At 47.5% G+C, this 18,186-nt stretch overlaps 1 protein-coding gene and 1 long non-coding RNA gene across 3 annotated transcripts in view; one reads left to right on the top strand and one right to left on the bottom strand.

The window, feature by feature from the left end:
• MDGA2 (MAM domain containing glycosylphosphatidylinositol anchor 2) overlaps positions 1–18,186 on the top strand; it is a 665,957-nt gene that overhangs the window by 458,305 nt on the left and 189,466 nt on the right. The gene's annotated exons all lie outside the window — the stretch shown is intronic.
• Positions 9,930–18,186, bottom strand: part of LOC109320728 — a 25,344-nt gene continuing 17,087 nt past the window's right edge. The window contains exon 4 of the long non-coding RNA XR_002103853.1: positions 9,930–9,940. This is a non-coding gene — a long non-coding RNA (uncharacterized LOC109320728). The remainder of the gene's footprint in view (positions 9,941–18,186) is intronic.

The raw sequence follows: 18,186 nt of genomic DNA, 5'->3' as shown, positions 1-18,186 counted from the left end.
TGCCCTAGTCTATGGGGACAAAATAATACCCCCTAAATAGTTGGTAAACCTTGGTGTTTCCTTTATTTGGGAAGCAATTTTAACCTTCTTGGTGCTGTGATAGGAGTACATATTTTATGCCTTGTCAATAATTATGCTATGCATAGTTACTTGGACCTCACTGTACTAGTACAGTGCCTTCATACTAGGTTTGTGGGGTAGAGAAGGAAAGAGACTGCATTGACCAGAGAAGTTTAACTCTGAGTGTTACTGAGGCAGGACTGTAGATAAATTATTACCTTCCTGGGATTTTTTCATTGTGGTGCTTTTTTTCTTTTTCCTGGCAGAAAACGCTCTTTTTCGCAAATCAAAATCAGACTTTGCAGAGAGGCTAGGTCTAAGAGTTTTAAAAAAGTACGTTCATAGAGATCAAAGGTCAGCATTTTACTACTAAACCTTTGATTTTTGAGACCTAAATAAGGGCCTTGTTACACACTGTAATGAAATGGGAGGTGGAAAGGAAATGGGGGTTGGGGAAGGGTGGGAAAATAAAGGTAGTCAGCGACTGAAAGAGCAAAAACAAAGGAGTAAAGAAACAAAATTAAAAGAAATTAAGAGGAAGTATATTAAAGGAGGTCTCAGGTTTTAATTAACTTGGATTTAGGGGTGGGGGTGGGGTGGGGGATGCTGGTTGTGCTTCCTGGGTTGGCTGGGAGCGGTGAGGAAAGGTACTTTTGGGGCATGATTCTTGCCCTGGGAAGGAAGGCGCAGCTCATAGGGACCTGATTCAGCCCCCTACCTGCTTCCCCCCCAGCACCACTCTTGACCCCTGACCATGCCCTGCGACCTGGGTAGCTGCCATGTGCTCTGCCGGCTGATTGCACGCGGTTGCACTCCTGGGGGTGCGAGGGGGAGTTGGTACCAAAACTGCCCCGAGCAGTAGAGTTCAGATGATGGTTATGTAATGATTCAGGGCGTTTGTGGTGCTTAATTCTGGCAATTTCATGTTCCTAATTTCTCAGCAGTGTCTTACCACAGCCTATTGTTTGTTGCACTATTACTCACATTTAAATTGCTTTCTGCCTTCAGATATCTCTGTTTTGAACTTTTATTTTCCTTCAAAGGCATCACAGATGCACGTGCTAGACCTCTGCTCCGACGCGGGGCTAATTAGCCTGTGTCAGAGCAGACTCAATTAACTAATTACTGCGCTCCAGCGTCTGCGTCATGTGTATTCAGCATCCCCGCATTACAAAATGGTGGTGGGGGCACTTTAAAGCTTATTGAACAAGCTTTAGTTAAAGCACCCCCATTTCCATTTGGATGCACAAGATGCTGAATACACATGACGCTGTGGGCACTTTAATTAGAGCAGATTACAGAGAGATGGTCTAATTAAAGAGCCTCCCTCCCCTACCCCCCCGTTTCCTTCCCCCAACCCAGAGCACGTATATAGATGTCCAGGGATTCCCAAGAAGAGATCACTTGTTGCAAGCAGAAGTCCCTTTGGAATCTTGCAGAAGTTTCTCTTTATTTTGTGTGCACCTACCCACTGGCTTGCAGCTTTCTTTAATGCAGCATATGTCTGCAGTGTCAATGAGACCGTGAGCCTGAATTCTACAGAAAGGCCCTCCCTTGGTGCCTGTGTAATTCAGGCTTCACTTAATTTCCTCTTCTAAGTACCAATAACTGGGTGCATCTATACATGAAATTAATTTGACACAATAAACTCCCTTACGGTCTAGAATGCTCTGGTCAGTGTCTACACATGTGTTGCAGTGGACTAAATAACTCTGCCTTAGAATAGTACTTTTGTTGGAGAGAACTAATGAGTTTATTCCAGCCTAATAGCACTACTTGGGTCTATGGTAATGCTTTCCTGGGAAGCTTTTTAGGCAGATCCACCCACTAAGTGCTACCTCAGTTTTAGTAGGAATAACCAATGTCTACTTTATGATTGCTTGCGCCAAATGGGGGGCATGGGGAGGGAAAAGGAAACATTCACTTTCCCTTAAGGACCTTCTGTGTCCTTAGAAAGGAAGGCAGCTATATTTTCTTTACCAGATTTTTTTTGTTTGAATTATGATCTGTTTAGACCAAAAAGTGGAAGTGCCATAACCCCTGGCTTATTAGGTGATCTGATCTGGTACGTTTTCATAAAGCAATCTTGTTTAAGAAAAGGCTGGGAGAGGATTAGGATGTCATACCACGTCAAAGATTGATGCTTCTGTTTTCCCCCCTGTCTACTGCAGTCTATTACTTCATTTCCTGGACTCCCTATGGCCTGGTACCTAGGACACTCACCCGGGATATGGATGTCTTATGGTAAAGTCCCTTTTTGTCTGATTTAAGTACCCCATGCCCCAGATGAGTTTCCTCACCAGAAGGATATCCAGTCCCCACTGCCTGGTCACCTCCCAAATACTCTCATATTATAAGAGCCTAAGTTTGTCTGTCTGTCTGTCCATAACACTTTATTCACGCTCTGAATGGCTGGCTTCGCCCTTCCCCTCCTCCCCCCTTTCCCCCCCCCACTCCCTGGAGGCAGGGGCAACAGATCGGACAGACCAAGGAACGAGTCGAGGAGTGCTGGTCTCACCCCCCCCGCCCTGCCTTGCTCCCCGCAGGTGGCAAGGATGGAGCGAAGCAGGGGGGTGAGGCCACTGAAATTGGCCTCCCCCTGCTTTACTCCTTGCAGGTGACAGTGGTGGTGGCATGGGGGGCAGCTGGGTTGGGATTCCATGCGGGGGGCAAGCCATGGCTCTGGCCTCTGCCCGCCCCTCCCCTCTTCCGTCGTTGCCACCTGGAGGGCCTGACGTGGGACTATGGGTGGTGGTAGGGGTAGGAGCGGGCCCAATGTGGGTTGGGGGAATAGCAGGAGTACCTCAGCAGCGGTGGTGGTGGTGTGGAGAGGGGAGGAGTGGAGTGGGCCCAGGCCCCATACAGGGGGCAGGAGGACCAAGCCCAAGCTTGGGGAGAAGAAGGCCCGCCATAGCAGGGGTAGCAGCAGGCCCTGGCCAACCTGGTAGTGGTGGGGGAATGAGAGGAGTGGGCTCAGAGTCGTCGAGGGGAGGAGTTGGCCCAGGACCAAGGTGGAGAAGAGGCTCACTCCTCCCCTCCCCCAGCTGCTGCCTCATCAGACCAGACCCACCGCTCCCCCACACCACCGTGGCAGACCGGCTTCTCTCCAAGCTTGGGTCAGACCTCCTCCCCGCCTTGGGTCCAGGCCCACTCCTCCCCCACCTCCCTTCTCCCCCCTGTCAGCTCTGAGCCTGTTCCTCCCGTTCCCCCACCACTCCTGGGTCAGCCCAGGCCCACTGCTTCACCCGCTGTGGTGGGCTGTCTTCTCCCTGCCCTCAAACCCGGTCCTCCCCCACATCAGGCCCGGGGCCACTCCCCCTCTCCCCCCACCGCTGCGGCAGGGAGGGGGGAGAGGGCCTGGACCCCAAGCAGCAGGAGGTAAAGGAGGAGCGGGCCTGGATGGAAGGGGAGCACAAGGCTCCATCCCCCCATGTTTCCCCCCGTCATTCCTGACGGGCATTTGGCTAGTCTAATTATTAGTACATAATAGAACAGCTCTGGCTGGAAAGGGTTACCTGAAACAGGCAGTTGGTAGACATAAACCTGCATCCTCCATCCAATACAGTGTTGTAGAATGAGTTGTTCTCGTGTGCTTACATGACATGAAAAAACCCAGAAATCTAAAGGTCTCGTTTCTGTTTTTCTTGTTTGGAGAAAAAACAAAATTTTAAAACCTTGCTTTTCCCACCCCTTCTGTGCAATGAAGCTTTTCTTTTCCAGCAGGCTCTGTGCAGAACATTTGAAAGCTTTTGACACCTATTTATGGCACAGCTTGCTGAATGGGCTCACAAAGTTCTCTTTGGCCAACAGAAAATGAAATGACACCAAGAGATTGGTTTCAGGGGCTAAACAGCGCTGATCTCTCCTGAGGTTCTTCCCTTACAAGTAAATGCCACAGCGCTAAAAATTAATTAGCAAGGACATTTCAAGACACATAGAGATAATTTAACTATCAAAGGCAAATAAAATCTAACCTTAACAGGGAAGCAGGCATGGGATATACTCTGATTTTAGATCACAATAAATTACTTAGTTTCTTTTCTTCTGGTTGTCCCGGAGCGGGGATGAGCCAGGCCCCGGTGTCACGGTTGGTCGGGGTGGCAGATTGGATACGATACAGGCGGGATTACTGGCGTGGAGATCTGCGGCACAGAAGCGTATGGTTTCAAAACACAAACTGGATTTATTTAACTTACGCTTTTGAGGTGTAGGTGTTGCTCTTCAGTCACAGCGGGTGGAACGATAACAATGAACAGCAGAGGGGTCCGCTGGCCCACGGGGTTCCGGAGCGAGCCCTTGCGCTCTACCCCGCGAGGGATGGGGCGGCTGCCCACTCCTTAAGTCCCAGGGCTGGTCGACAGCTCATTAAAAGGGAAACGAACAAACGACAACTGTAACGCGTCGTGATGCCAGTCCGGTGATGGACAGCGGGTGGTCGGTAACAAAGCCGAGGTTGAGAGCCAGGATGTGATGCAGCGAAGATACAATCGAGGTGAGTAGGGAGGAGCCGAGCCGTAGTCAGTGAACGAAGCCGAGGTCGTCAGTCGAAAGCCAGGTAAGTAGAAACCGGTATTAAAGTTTATACGCAAAAATCGAAGTCGAATTCAAAGCCAAATAACATTCGATAACCGAGGAATCAATATGAGAGAAACGAAATCGATGAGGTCAATCGCTGTGTGAAGCTATGAGGAGAACCGGGGGTTTGAATCCCAAACTCTCTCTGCCTCCCAGTCCCTGCTGAAAGCAGCCTCTGTTAGCAGATTGAGCGGCGCTCTCTCACCACACTCACACCAGCGACGCCCAAACAACCCACACCTCCAACGCCCACCCCGAGGTTGGGGGCCCACTAGCTTTTAAAGCAACCCCTTGGCCAATCAGGGTGCTTGGCGATCAGAATTTTCTGGTACAATTACATCATGCTCTTGTTAACTCAGCATGCTCTGATCAAGCTCTGTGCGGAAACCAGGCCTGCGCAGGGCTGAAAAGTAGGTCACCAGTGACTGGCAGCTCCTGGGGTCACCCAGGGGCACATGCTGGGCACACGGTGGGATTTTCCATGAGCCTGGGTTCTCTGCGCACGATCACAACTTAACTCATGTTGTCAGCACCTTTCAAAATTTTTACTTGGACACTGGTTAATCATCAGTTTTGGTCTGGGTAACGTGAATACCCTTCTGGCTGGCATTTCTCTGTCCTTCTTTCTGTAAGATGGAAGCATTTTGGCATAGGTGGGAAAAAAGTTGGTGACTAAATTAGCAGGAACGCAGTAGGCTGAGTAGGACAGAGGCTGGAGGATCTGTACAGTAACTTTCCATGTGATCCAGGCAGGGGCGGCCAGGCGGCAGATCACAGCTCTGCTCCAGCTCTGGATCGTGCAGTCACCGCTGCAAGATCCCAGGCCCGCCCAGCCCTGCACCCTGCCAGCACTGCTGGGGCTGGTCTCCATGGAAACCCTGACCCCGTGCTGTCATGGCTACCCCATTCCGGGGTCTCCATGGAAACTGGCAGCAGCGACATAGGCAGAGGCTGCTGGGAAATGGAGTCTGGCTGCCAGTTGGATCCACCACTTTGCCCACCCTGATCTAGCTCGATTACACTGAGTTGGCAGGATTATATGCTATGCTACAGGTTCAAGCGTCGTGGCCTTTCTCTGCCCCTCCCATCACCTGCCAGCTCTGCCCACGCCACAAGGAAGTTTTGTGACTTGCCAGTAGTTGTCACGCCATTGAATGGGTGCGTCTGGTCGGTCCTTGAGTGCCAACCTGGTTTATAAAAAATTCCCGTTCTGATCCTGTGAAAAGAATCAAAGGGAGCACGGGTTATTGGTCGTCTTTAGGAGAGTTACTTAGAAGCTAAAGCAGTTGAGGGCTGAGCTAGAAAAAGCTGTTTCTTCTGTGCGACCTGAAAGGAGATCCTTTCTCATTCACCCCAGTGTCCGTTTCTAACAAGCTGCTTTGCACACACTGATCCAAGCTGAGCAACACTGTCAGTGGGTTTGTGTCTTAGGATCAGGTGAAAGCGAGCTTGAGAGTGGGCTTAATGCCCTGTGTGGTTTTCAGCAGCTCTGACATTCAGTAGCAACACAATATATGTGTGCAACTCTAGAAGAGAAAGGAAAGGCTTCGATAGCAAGAAGGAACGCAGAAAGGAGGGCATACGATAGAGGCAGCATCTGCATGGGGTCAGCTCTGACTACCCATTTATCGCCGGTTCTCTTTATTTTTGTAAAGATCATCAATGTCCTCAGCCTTTTGTAGGTAATTTTTGAGCTGCACTGATAGGCAGCCGAACCAGTAGGAAAGGGAACTGGCATGCAAACTCGCCGGATTGAAAAGGATCCCGTGTGGGGTAGAGATGCATCAATCCAGGAAAATGCTCTTAGAAATGACCATCCTCACTGCTGTTATACTTGCTACTGGTTTCTCCTCCTGTTGCTCTTCCCTCCTGTCCTCAAGATACTTCTGGCTCCATCTTCACCCAGTAGCGTCCCAAGCCCTTTTTTTTTTTTTTGGACACTGTTTCTCCCTTGAGATCCCACATCCTGTACCTTGGTTTCCTCAATGCCTACCACCACTGGTTAGCAGGGGCCTCTCACAAGGTTTGAAAAAATAAATTGTGACATTGGGACTGAGATGGCACAGCTGAGAGATGATAAACCACAGCCTTCTGAAGCATTGTGCGAGGCATTTGCAGGTCCCTCTGGACTGCCATGTGGATCTGATTGTAGGTCTTAAAAGGGTGGACAGGACAGAAGCATGACTGGGAGAGATGTGTGAGTGAATAGTCATTCTCTTAAAAATATGGTTTACAATGTCCAAACACAAGCTCTGGTGCAATCCACTAATATGCTCAATAGGAAAAGGAATTTCATGGCTAGATTGACAAATCTGCTGGAGGAAAAAGTAACATCATCCCCCTTCTGTCAAATGACCCCGGCATTAGGGTGCTCATCACTAATGAGGGAGAGCTGGGTGCAGCTCACACTTCCACCGAGCGAAATTGCACCCATATTTCCCACCTGCCAGGAGAGCGCCCCAGCTACATAGCTGGGGGGCATGCTCACTGAATATAAGGACGCATCCTCTCGACCCAAGGACTGAAAACAGGTATTTCTTCTCTTCAATAAGTGACTTACTGGCAAGGCAAGACAGCCATTCTCACTCTTACTCTATCTTAGTGATTAAAGAACTTGTGCAATGTGAGACAGTCCCAGGCAGAAGAACTGAAATCATCCAATACGTCTGAAAATCTTCTGTAGGTTGGGGTTTAGGTTGGTGTTTCTGGAAGTGGGAGGTGCGGGTCTGATTTCTCTTGTCTGGTGGAGGAGATCAACTGGATCTCATACAGCTGTGGCACGAGCTACTGGACAGGGGAAGTGCTTCCTCCTGCTGCATTTTGGTGAATGTAGTTCTTCATTTATGTTGCTTTTATTCCCAGTGTCTGGAAATGAAATATTTCATGTTGTAGAGCGGAACATTTCAATGAGTCATAGAGAAGCAGGGCTGCAAGGGACCTCCAGAGGCCATCTAGTCAAACTCCCTGCCACGGGCAGGGTCATCCCTATCGAAACCATCTCTGTAAGACCGCAATATAACCTCCACATAAGACTGCTATCAACCCTGATGCAACATAGCCTGAACTAACACCCTAACCTGCCACAAGTAAAGCAGGGGAACCACAGCAGCCAACCCCCTGCTTCTATAAAATGTTGACAATATTTGCTCAAGAGGTCCCAGGTAGAGGCCATGCTCCCAGCTACAGAGGAAAAGCAAACCCCCCACAGTCCATAGTAGTCAGACCATAAAGTAAAATTTCTTCCTGACCACAAATATCAGTCTGACTCTGGGGGGGGAACAAGACCCTCAAGCCAGAAACCTCCAGCTTTGCTCCCAAGAGGAGCATTGGCACACCGCAGTCAAAGCCCCCAGCCTTGGCTGCAGCCAACACCCAATGCCTCTTGGGAGGATTAAAAACCCTGACACATATAGCAGAAAGGGTGGGTGGGAAAGTGGGGAGCCAGCAAAGCCCAGAAGCGTGGAAAATAACCGTGGCAGAACTGAAGCATCCCTATGCCTGGATTATCTCCAACCAAAGGCTTTCCAGCCTCTTCTTGAACACCTCCAGTGATGGAGAGTCCACACTTCCCTGAGCATCTTTTCCACTGCCTTGCTATTCTAATAGTGAGGACAGGGTTTTTTTGGTCATATGGAGTCTGGGGTCAACCAAGACTCCCAGGCCCTTTTCCACAGTGCTGCCATGCAGCCAGGGGTCCCACATGGTATATCTGTGTTTTTGATTATTCCTCCCGAGGTGCAGCACCTTGCATTTTTCCACATTGAATTTCATGCTGTTAGCTCTAGCTCAGCTTTCCAATCTGTTGAGATCTTTCTCACATCCTCCGACGGGTTCACAGTCCTTCTCAGTTTTGTGTCGTCTGCTAACTTGTGCAAGAAGCTTTCTGTGCCAGCATCTAAATTGTTAATGAATTGTTAATGACTCCACTCAAAACCTCCTACCAATCTGATGTGGACTCATTAAAAATTATAGTTTGCTTATGGCTCCTAGGCCAGGTATCTATCCGTCTTACAGTAGTTTTATCTAACCCACGTTTCTCCAATTTCTTCGTGAGAAGGCTGTGTTTGCTGAATGCTGTTCTTCATTTCCATCGCTTTTTCCCCCAGTACCTGGAAAGAAAATGTTCAATTTTGAGTGAAATGGAACATTTCACTTGACACGAGATGAACTTTTTCCTTTTGTGCCTATTGTATAAGAACAACATTGAAAATGAAATATGGCTTTTTCTGAGCCTCTTTTTTTCTTCAATGTCAGTTGCCAAACTGAAAAATGAATTATTTGCTTGGCCTTCAATAGTAGGAGGATGGTAACAAGTTGGAAAGGAAAGGAGACCATCTTACTGGTCTAGGGGCTATTTCTGCAAAACATATTTTCTCTGAGCAGTTCTTATTCACGCGAGTAGTTCCTTTGACATTGATGCTAATATTCACATGAGTATTTTCTGCTTAATGTTGAATAAGGGTTACAGAATTTGGCTGTCTCATTTTTACTGAAAATGTTTATGAAAATGTCCCCACAACAAAATTTGCTCTGGGACCTTTTGTTCTCCCCATTTGCTGTGACCCCTCCACTTTAATTGTTTTTCAGCACAAAATAGCAGAGAAGTCAGTTGAACAATATTGCTTTCTGCTTTTGGCAAAATGTCTCTGGTACTCAAGAGTTTCCAGCGTTTCTCTGCAAATCCATTTTGTTTCCACTTCTCTCGCGTACGAGGTCACATCTAGTCCAACCACCTGCTCCAAGCAGGAGCAGCCCCAACTCCGTCATCCCCGCCAAGGCTTTGTCTACCTGGGTCTTAAACACATCCAGGGATGGAGACTGCACCACCTCTCTGGGTAACCTGTTCCAGTGATTCACCGTCCTCCCAGTGAGAGAGGTTTTTTTTCCTAATATCCACTGCCCTTGCTGCAACTGGAGCCCATTGCTCCTTGTCCTGTCATCTGCCCACACTCCAAACAGCCCAGCTCCATCCTCTTTGCAGCCCCGCTGCAGGGAGGTGAAGGCTGCTGTTCAATCCCCCTCGGTCTTCTCTTCTGCAGGCTGAATCAGCCCAGTTCCCTCAGCTTCTCCTTAAAAGCCACGTGCCCCAGGCCCAGATTGAGTTCATTCAGTACACTGCAGAGCCACTGCTATTTATTCGGTAAAGCTTTCCCCAGCGAGTGACCAGCCTCGTTGCAGCAGATCTATTCAGGAAGATCTTTGATCTTTCCAGAAACTCCAGACTGCAGCAGGCACCCTCATAGCAGGCTGCGCTCATTGGCATGCTTCCTCAATCTCGTGTATCCGCGTCTTCGAGAGCTAAATCCTCTGGTCCCATTGCATTCCCCTCGTGCCTCATGCAAAATGCCATTTTTTCCCCAACTGGGGAGTGCCCTCACAGGATGCAGAACTTCTATAGCCAATTCTTGAACCAGCTCTACCGTGCCCCAAGGGCAGTATGTGCATGGGCAAGGGACGTGGTCTTTCCAGCAGTCCCAAACTGCTTCACGGCCCTTTGAGTACAAGAGTCAGGAGTGCTCTCTTGTAAGTCAGGGCCCAAACCCCAGAGAATCGGGTGCCCCTTTCCTATCTCGCCTATGTGATTTATAGGCTTTGACCTGTGGTCCTTAATTGTCAGGTTTGACTCCACTGCTTTTTGTCCCCTTGGGTGAGAAAATGACACTTCACGTCAGCCAAAGGGGATGCTGAAGCCCTGCGACTGCCTTCAAATGATTTCATTGCCTCTGATAAGTTCCAGTTATCGGGAATGATATTTTTCCTCAAAAAACTCATAGTAAGTATGAGTGCTGTCTGTGCAGTGGTATTTGAGAGTGGGTCGTGTTTACTCGATTCTTGTGAAACTCCCTTTGGAAGTCTGTGGGGATTTTGCGGGCGTAAGCAGCAGCCCGCTTTGGCCTTCAGAAGCTTAATTTTTTGTTAAGTAGATGCACGTAATGAAATGCCAGCGCCGCATGTCCCTAAGCTCTGGATGATATTTCTGTTTGTGCGGGTCTTGGGCCCCTCTGCGTAAATCAAACCAATTGTGCAAACATTTGACTGAACTTGCAAAAAATCCAGACCCTACAATGGGTCTGCTGCAGGTACACAGCATGGGAAAATCATCAGGGGTCCCTTTCCTTCCCAGCCCCGTGCAGCAGGCAGCCCAACAGCTCTCTTTCCACCTGTGGAAGTGCCAGGAGCAGCATCCACCTGCATTGTTTCTCAGACATATTTTCACGAGGCAAGGATCTCCTATGCTGAAAATAGTGCAGCGATTCCTGCAGTGAAGCTGAAAACTCTCTGTCACATACAACGCATTTCAGCGCCTTTACACTTTAACTGCGGCACTAGCAGCAATTACTTCCACGCACCGTCTTGTTTTTGTGTACATATTTAAGAGACAAGTGATAGGGCTGTCGGGGGAAAGCGAAATGAAATACATAACGCTGCCTCCACCGAGAATAAGCCAGGCTCGCTCCTGCTGTGAAGAAGAAACCGATGTATGTGTGGTGTATTTTTGTGCGAGATACCAAACACTTCGCCTCTCACCTGGTAATCACTGTAACATAGGCGCTCTCAACCCCTGGCCCACAGGCCAGATCCAGTCCCCGTGGTACCATGTTATCTAGCCTGCAGGTCCATAAATTTGGCAGTTCACGAGCTGCTACCTGTTGTGAGCTCAGGACCCTTTGCACTGGATGCGGCATCTGATCCCAGCAAGCAGGCCTGGGTGGGGGTGGGCCTGATCCACATCCGGAGGAAGTGGCACCAGCCCACAGGGCCCAATCTCAGTACACACAGGCAGGAGTGGGCAGCACCAGGGCCCAATCCTGGTGCACGGGGTGGGAAGGGGCAGTGCTGAAGCCCCCAGGGCCCAATCCTGGTGGGATGGTGCAGTGCCAGGTGCCCAAGCCCAAGCCCAGGATGCAGGGGTGGGCAGGGGAAGTCCTGGGGCCCAGTACCAGAAAGTTTGAGGCCAAAACGGACCATTTTTAGTTGCATGTTCTTAAGACTGGCTGTTCAGTTTCATCTTGCTCTCCTGTATTTAGTCCTATAACTTAGCTTTGGGAGCTAAGGCACCTAAACATAAAGACATGGAGAATGCACCAACTCCTCTTTAGGGTTGTCGGTGGTAGCCGTATTGGTCTAAGGGCATAAGCAGACAAGGCTCTTTGGGTAGATGTGGTATCTTGTATTAGACCAACAAAATAGTTAGAAAAATTGTTCTATGCAAGCTTTCAGGCACAAACACCCTTCTTTAGGCTCTCTCTGTGCCTCAATGAATCCAGGCAGATGTGAACAGGTTGGGAAAGTGGGCAGAACAGAATAGGATACAGTTCAATAAGGACAAGTGCAAAGTGCTGCACCTGGGGAGAGGGAATCACCAGCACGCTTCCAGGCAGGGGGTCGACCTTCTCAGCAGCACGGCAGTGGAAAGGGATCTCGAAGTCACTGTTGACACCAAGGTGAACATTAGTTGTCAATGTGACGAAGCAATCAATAACAACACTTCATCATGCATTAGCATTAGCATCAGCAGATGCTTGATGAGCAGGTCCAGGGAGGTGATATTTCCCCTCTATGCGGCACTGGTCAGGCCACAGCTGGAGTACTGCGTCCAGTTCTGGGCGCCGCGTTTCAGGAGGGACATGGACAACATGGAGAAGAGCCAGAGGAGGCCACCCGTATGGTTAGGGACCTGCAGGCAAAGCCTTACAGGGAGAGACTGAGGACCCTGGATCTCCTCAACCTCTGCAAGAGAAGGCTGAGAGGTGATCTTGTGGCTGCCTACAATTTCATCAGGGGAGAGCAGCAAGGAATAGGAGATGCTCTGTTTACTAGCGCACCCCCCAAAGTAAATAGGCACAACGGCCACAAATTCACAGAGAGGAGATTCAGGTTAGACATCAGGAAGAACTACTTCATGGTAAGGGTGGCCAAAATCTGGAACGGACTTCCAAGGGAGAAGGTGCTGTCCCCCACCTTGGGGGGCTTTAAAAGGAGGCTGGACATGCCCCTGGCTGGGGTCATCTGACCCCTGTGCTTTTTCCTGCCCAGGGCAGGGGGTCGGACTCGATGATCTGCTAAGGTGCCTTCTGACCCAACTATGAATCTCTATCACCATTGACCCAATGAACCTCGTCTGCCGAGCTCCTCTTGTCATTTGTTCAAATAGTTAATAGTCCTAATTGTTACAAAATCATGCCTTATTTCTAAATTGAATTTGTCTGGCTTCAGCTTCCAGCTAGTGGTTCTTGTCTGCATAAGATCAGAAGTACTCAAAGATCTTGTTATTTTCTCCCCATCGAAGTACGTATACACATTGTAATCGAGTTAACTGGCAGTCTTCTTTCTGAGAGGCTGAACAGATTGGGCTCTTCCAAAATCTCTCATTGTAAGGCATTCTCAATGGCCCTCAAATAATTTTTCTTCAATTTTTCAGCATCCTTTTTTTAAAACCCCAGAGTTCGATGCAGTAGTCCAGTACCAGTGTTATTCGCCGTACCTACAGGCGTGTCTGGAAGCTGCTTAGAAATCAGCCCTGCTACTCATTACTCTCATGTTTCTACAACATCATACTGAGAGCTCTTGTGGAGTTGCTTGTCTATCCATTGCGATACCTTTTCAGAGTCACTGCTTTCCAGGATACAGTCCATCTTTTTTTGTATGTATGGCCCGCATTCCTCCTTGATGCATAACTTGCATTTGGGCATATTACAATGCGTACTATTTGATTGAGCCCACCTAACTGTGTGAGTGCCCTGTCTTCCTTTTGGGGAGAGAGGGGTGGTCTTCAGATTTTATTGACAATGACTCCCTGATCACCGGTGAAAATGCTGAATGGTGTTAGGCCTAACAGCGACACCTATGAAACCTCACTAAAAAACACTCCTATTCACTAAAAAATCCCCATTTGACAACTTCTTTCTGGGATCTCTCAGTGGCCCAGTACTCGCTCCATTTTAACATGGGCTGTACGAATTTTGTACACTGCCATCTTTGTATTCAGGTGGTTGTGTAGTGCTAAGCCCAACATCTTGCAAAAGCCTAAGTGTATTATATTCAAGGTGTGGAAAACCTGATTTGGAGTGAGCAACTCAAGAACTTTGATCTGTTTAGCTTATACAAAAGTAGGTTAAAAGGTGACTTGTTCACAGCCTGGCTAGATGCACAAAGGTAACAGTTTTCTGATAAGAGATTATTTTAGAAGATAGCAGAAGGAGGCATAAGGAAAATCAAAACCAACATTAGATAATTTCATGCTGGAGAGAGAGAATAAAAATGTAACAGTGAATATAATGGACCATTGGAACAACATGTGTTGGATCATGGTGAGCTGTCCATCATTGGAAGTCTTTAAAAGAAGATGGAGTGAAATCCGTTGCTTAAACAATAATTCTGGCTTGAGGCAAGAATTACTGTGTGAAGTTAGTGATCATAGTGCCCTTACCTTAAAACCTGTTCACCTTGTGGACGCTTGTGCAGCACGTTACACACTGAGGTTGCAATGTTTAGCACATTTCACACTGAGGTTGCAAACTGGCTGGTGTTCCTGGATGTTATGGCACCACTCTGACAGCAAATACACCAAAGGTTTTGCTGATAAAAGGGTAGGTAAAATACATAAAGAGTTGTAAGTCATAAATGGTTCAACCAGCTGGCCTGTTAACCAACCAGATGGCTAAGCAGGCACACAACATTGTCGCCTACTGTGCTACTCCTGGCAAAATGTTTAAAATCCATGCCATAGTTGTGCCTCTAGATGAACACACATCCAAGCCGTTCATTCCCCTTTGTCAATATTAACTGATATGTAAAAGATTAAGTTCAGCCAAGTCATATCGTGTTGTCATTAATCAACTTTGTGTCTGTCACACAACTCATTAGAAGCAATCCATTGCAGCGATTTTTATATCCCATTTAATTTTCATGAAACCATTGTGTTATAATTCATGCAACATATCTTTGCAAATGATACGATTTTCCTATCTCCATTCACTAAGAAGGGCCTATTAGCAAAAGCATTTAAAGGGCCCTGTGGTTGCTGTTCAGATTACTGAAGGAATCTGATTTCAAGTCCATTGCGGTAATAAATGTACAAATGACCATGTATTTTACTTCTGCATACATGTCTGGCATTTAAAGGAATTGCTTTTCAGGTAAAAATTACTACCCTGGACAATTCTAATTTGTCAGAAATTAAACATAAGTGGTTGATTCTAGCTACTACATTACATAAATTACTAGGAAATTGCTCTGTAAGATTTCATTATAAAGTACATGCTGTTGTGAATGATTTGTCACTGCAATTTTGAACTTTATTTGTGTGCCAATATCTGAAGGACAACACTTGAACCTATACTTTTGTTTAAAATTACAGGAAAAAAAAATATAAAACTGGTGGTACCCAAGCTTTGTCTTTGTGATGTCTTTTCTATTGAATGTTAAAATTATGTTTCATTTCCTTTTATTCAAAACCAAGCACCAGAAACATTTCAAGTGTTATGTATTAGTTGTGATATGTAAATCTTTTGTTAATGCCGTATAGGATTTGGAATAAAGACAAAATGGGATTGCAGAGTTTATGGATCCATCATTCAGCTTGGGTAAATTCATGTGGCTTCATTTACTTTAGTGGAACAAAACCAGAATTTTCAGCACCTGAAGAATCTATTTTTCTAGTTTAATACAGGAAAAAATGACAGACAAGGGAAGAGTTTATGGGTATAGATTTTTAAGGCCTGAAGAGATCCTTATGATCATCTAGCCATCTGTTCTCTCCATCAGTCCTACACCAAATCCAGCTCTACAGTCAAATAGATTAAGAGGTGGTGGATGACATTAAAACTGGATCATGGTTCATGCAATAATAAGAGCTGGCCTTTGGTGGTACGACATCCAGGCTGGTGGGAGCTGAGTGTAAGATATACTATGCAGCTTCCATAGGCTTGTTTTAAACACATTTTGGGAACCAATTCTGGTCCTTGTTGGGCCAGCCATGGTATTGATTGGGCCATTGGGTAGACGAGGTAAGGAGAGAGAGAGGCTCACCAGATCAGCAGTAAGAATGGTGGCCTGGGCTAGAGATAGACATTACACATAAGATGGTTTAAATGATCAGAAACTGGTTTAAACCTGTAACAGAGCAGAAGTTCAGTGTACATAAACTGGTCTGAAAATGGGTGAAACTAGTTTGAGATAACTGGTTAAATAAAATAAAAGTCAATCTATTCAGACTTAACTGATCCTACAAACTGGTTTATGCAATATCTATCCCAGACCCTATCCTGGTTTAAGTTAAGCCAGACTCCACCAGCATCCCGGCACACTCTCTGGGCTGGGCAGGGCTCTCTGCTCCACAACAGAGCTGGCCCGTCCCCTCTGCTCCCTGGTGGTAGCTCTGGCAAAGGCTGCAGCATCTGCCTGGCTTCCTCCTGCTCTTCCCCCACTCCTCTCACCATTCCCTGCTAAGCAGGGATCTTCCTTCCCCTCTGCCTTACACAGATGCCTCCCAGCATTAGCAAGCAGACCACATGCTGGCTAATGTCTGTGCTGTGGCAGACAAGACGAAGGTAGACAGGACTGTGCTGTTTAGAGCTCATTGGAGCTAATCAACAGGTAGTTGGTAGTGTCCCTCTATTCTTTCTTTGGAACAAGTTGTTTAAGAAGAGCTTGAACTAATGACTTTTCTTTTGCTGAATGGCTGATAAATGCTCCCTGCTGTGTAGCTAAATGCTGTGTAAACCCCTGCTAGCACCCTTGCTGATCAGCAAGCGGAGGGGTGGGGGGGAACCCCTCCCTAATCAGAGAATCCTTCTGGGACCTGGCCATGCCCCCTTCAGCTCAGTCCTGTGGAAGCGAAAGGAGGGCTGCTTTAGCACCCCTGACTTCTTGCCTGAGCCACTGCAGGTCTATGCCAACATTTTTTCAGTCCAGAGGAGATGTCTTTATGGTTACAAACTGATTCAGTCTAGCAGGTTAAACTAACCTGCGAAGATTGAATCAATTCAGGCTCAGGCTTGATGAATGTCTGTCCCTAGCCCTAGTGGGAGTGGTGCTCAGATGCAAGATACAGAGTGGATATGATCTGGCATATTCCCAGCTAGCACCAAATGTTTGCAAGTTCTTGTGCTTTGGAATCAAGTAGTTCTGATTTTGGGGAGGAAGCAGTACGTTGTCCATAAGGCACAGGAGTAACTCAGGAGATTTTTCTTCAGTTCCCATGTCTGTATTTGATATGATCAGCTATCGTATCAACAGTTCTTGCCCTAAAACGTAATGTCACTGTTGAGGAGCAGAGTTCACAGCCTGTGCTTCTGGTGGGAAACATGGTGTTGGGGAGGGTGTGAGCATGTGTCAGTGTAAATAATTGCTGTAAATAGTTTCACAAATTGGACACCTACATGCCCACTTCACCTCAGTCTGAGCCTAGCAGCAGGGCCCAAAGACTGCTTTCTATGCTCCACAATTAGTTCCCAGTGATATCGGGTGCATCTACACCTGGAACTAAGTTGAAGCAATAAACTCTGGTACAGTTTGCACCAGAGTCCAATGCTCCCAGACACAGTGTCTGCACATGCACCCAAGACTGCAGCAGTTGGAGCCAGGGTAGAGCAGCCCCAGGCTGGCAGGCGGGAGGGAGGGGGGGTGTCAGTGAGCACCCTTGTGTCCTAGTCAGCCCTGGTTGTCATCTATACATGTTACAGTAGAATGAATTACTCTGCCATAGCATAGTAATGTTCCCAACAGTACTATACTATGGCAGAGTTAATTAATTTGATGTGCCCTAATACCAGCACATTGTGTAAACTGTTACACTTTACTGTGGAGCTAATTAATCAGCTTTGTAGTCAAGCACATGTCTGGATGCACCCACTGTGTTCTATTTTGTTGGGTTAGTTTTAGTCTCCAGGGATAATGCTAAAGTTTTGTAATGCGCTTTTTTTTTTGCAAAGGCAGCTCTCTGAACTGGGGTGAGAAAGGGCAAGTCCTAGGGAGGACAGAACGCCCCAGGGAGGTCACAGAGAGAGAAAGGAATAGTCCCAGGAAGGACACAGTGGAGTCTGTGGAAGGACAGAGGGAATGGCAATGGCACAACAAAGAGTCTGCTGTGATGTTTGGGATGTTGGCACACTCACTTTTCCCTGCCTTGAAGAAGGAGAACACCCCCCCACCCCTTTCCCAGGACCTGACCAAAAACAAGGAGCAATCTCAGGCGGGCATGCAGTGGATCAGTGGCGAAATCAGGGACCAAGAAGAGCCAGGGTCTCAAGCCAGAGGTGTGCCCCTCGAGAAGCCATGCCTCTCAAGAAACCGTACAGATCTGCTTCTTGGGGAGTCCCGAGGCAGAGCTGCCCTGCGAGGACTGTGATCCATGACACAGCCAAGATGTGCAAAGGTGTTGCACTAAATCAAGTGATGCGCAGAAATCACAAGCTGGTGCTGTGCAAATGCAATCAGGGCCAGGTATCTGGAGCTCAGCCATGAGCAGGGAAGTACGGGCACTTGATCCTAGAACAAGTCAGCAAAACTTAGCATTGAACTGAAATGCTGTCAAATCTCTCCCCCTCC

Source organism: Crocodylus porosus, unplaced genomic scaffold, assembly GCF_001723895.1.
Source record: "Crocodylus porosus isolate Cpor-Errol unplaced genomic scaffold, CroPor_comp1, whole genome shotgun sequence".
Taxonomy (NCBI): domain Eukaryota; kingdom Metazoa; phylum Chordata; order Crocodylia; family Crocodylidae; genus Crocodylus; species Crocodylus porosus.
Note: the sequence above shows the minus strand (reverse complement) of the source record. Positions and strands in the feature narration are given on the sequence as shown.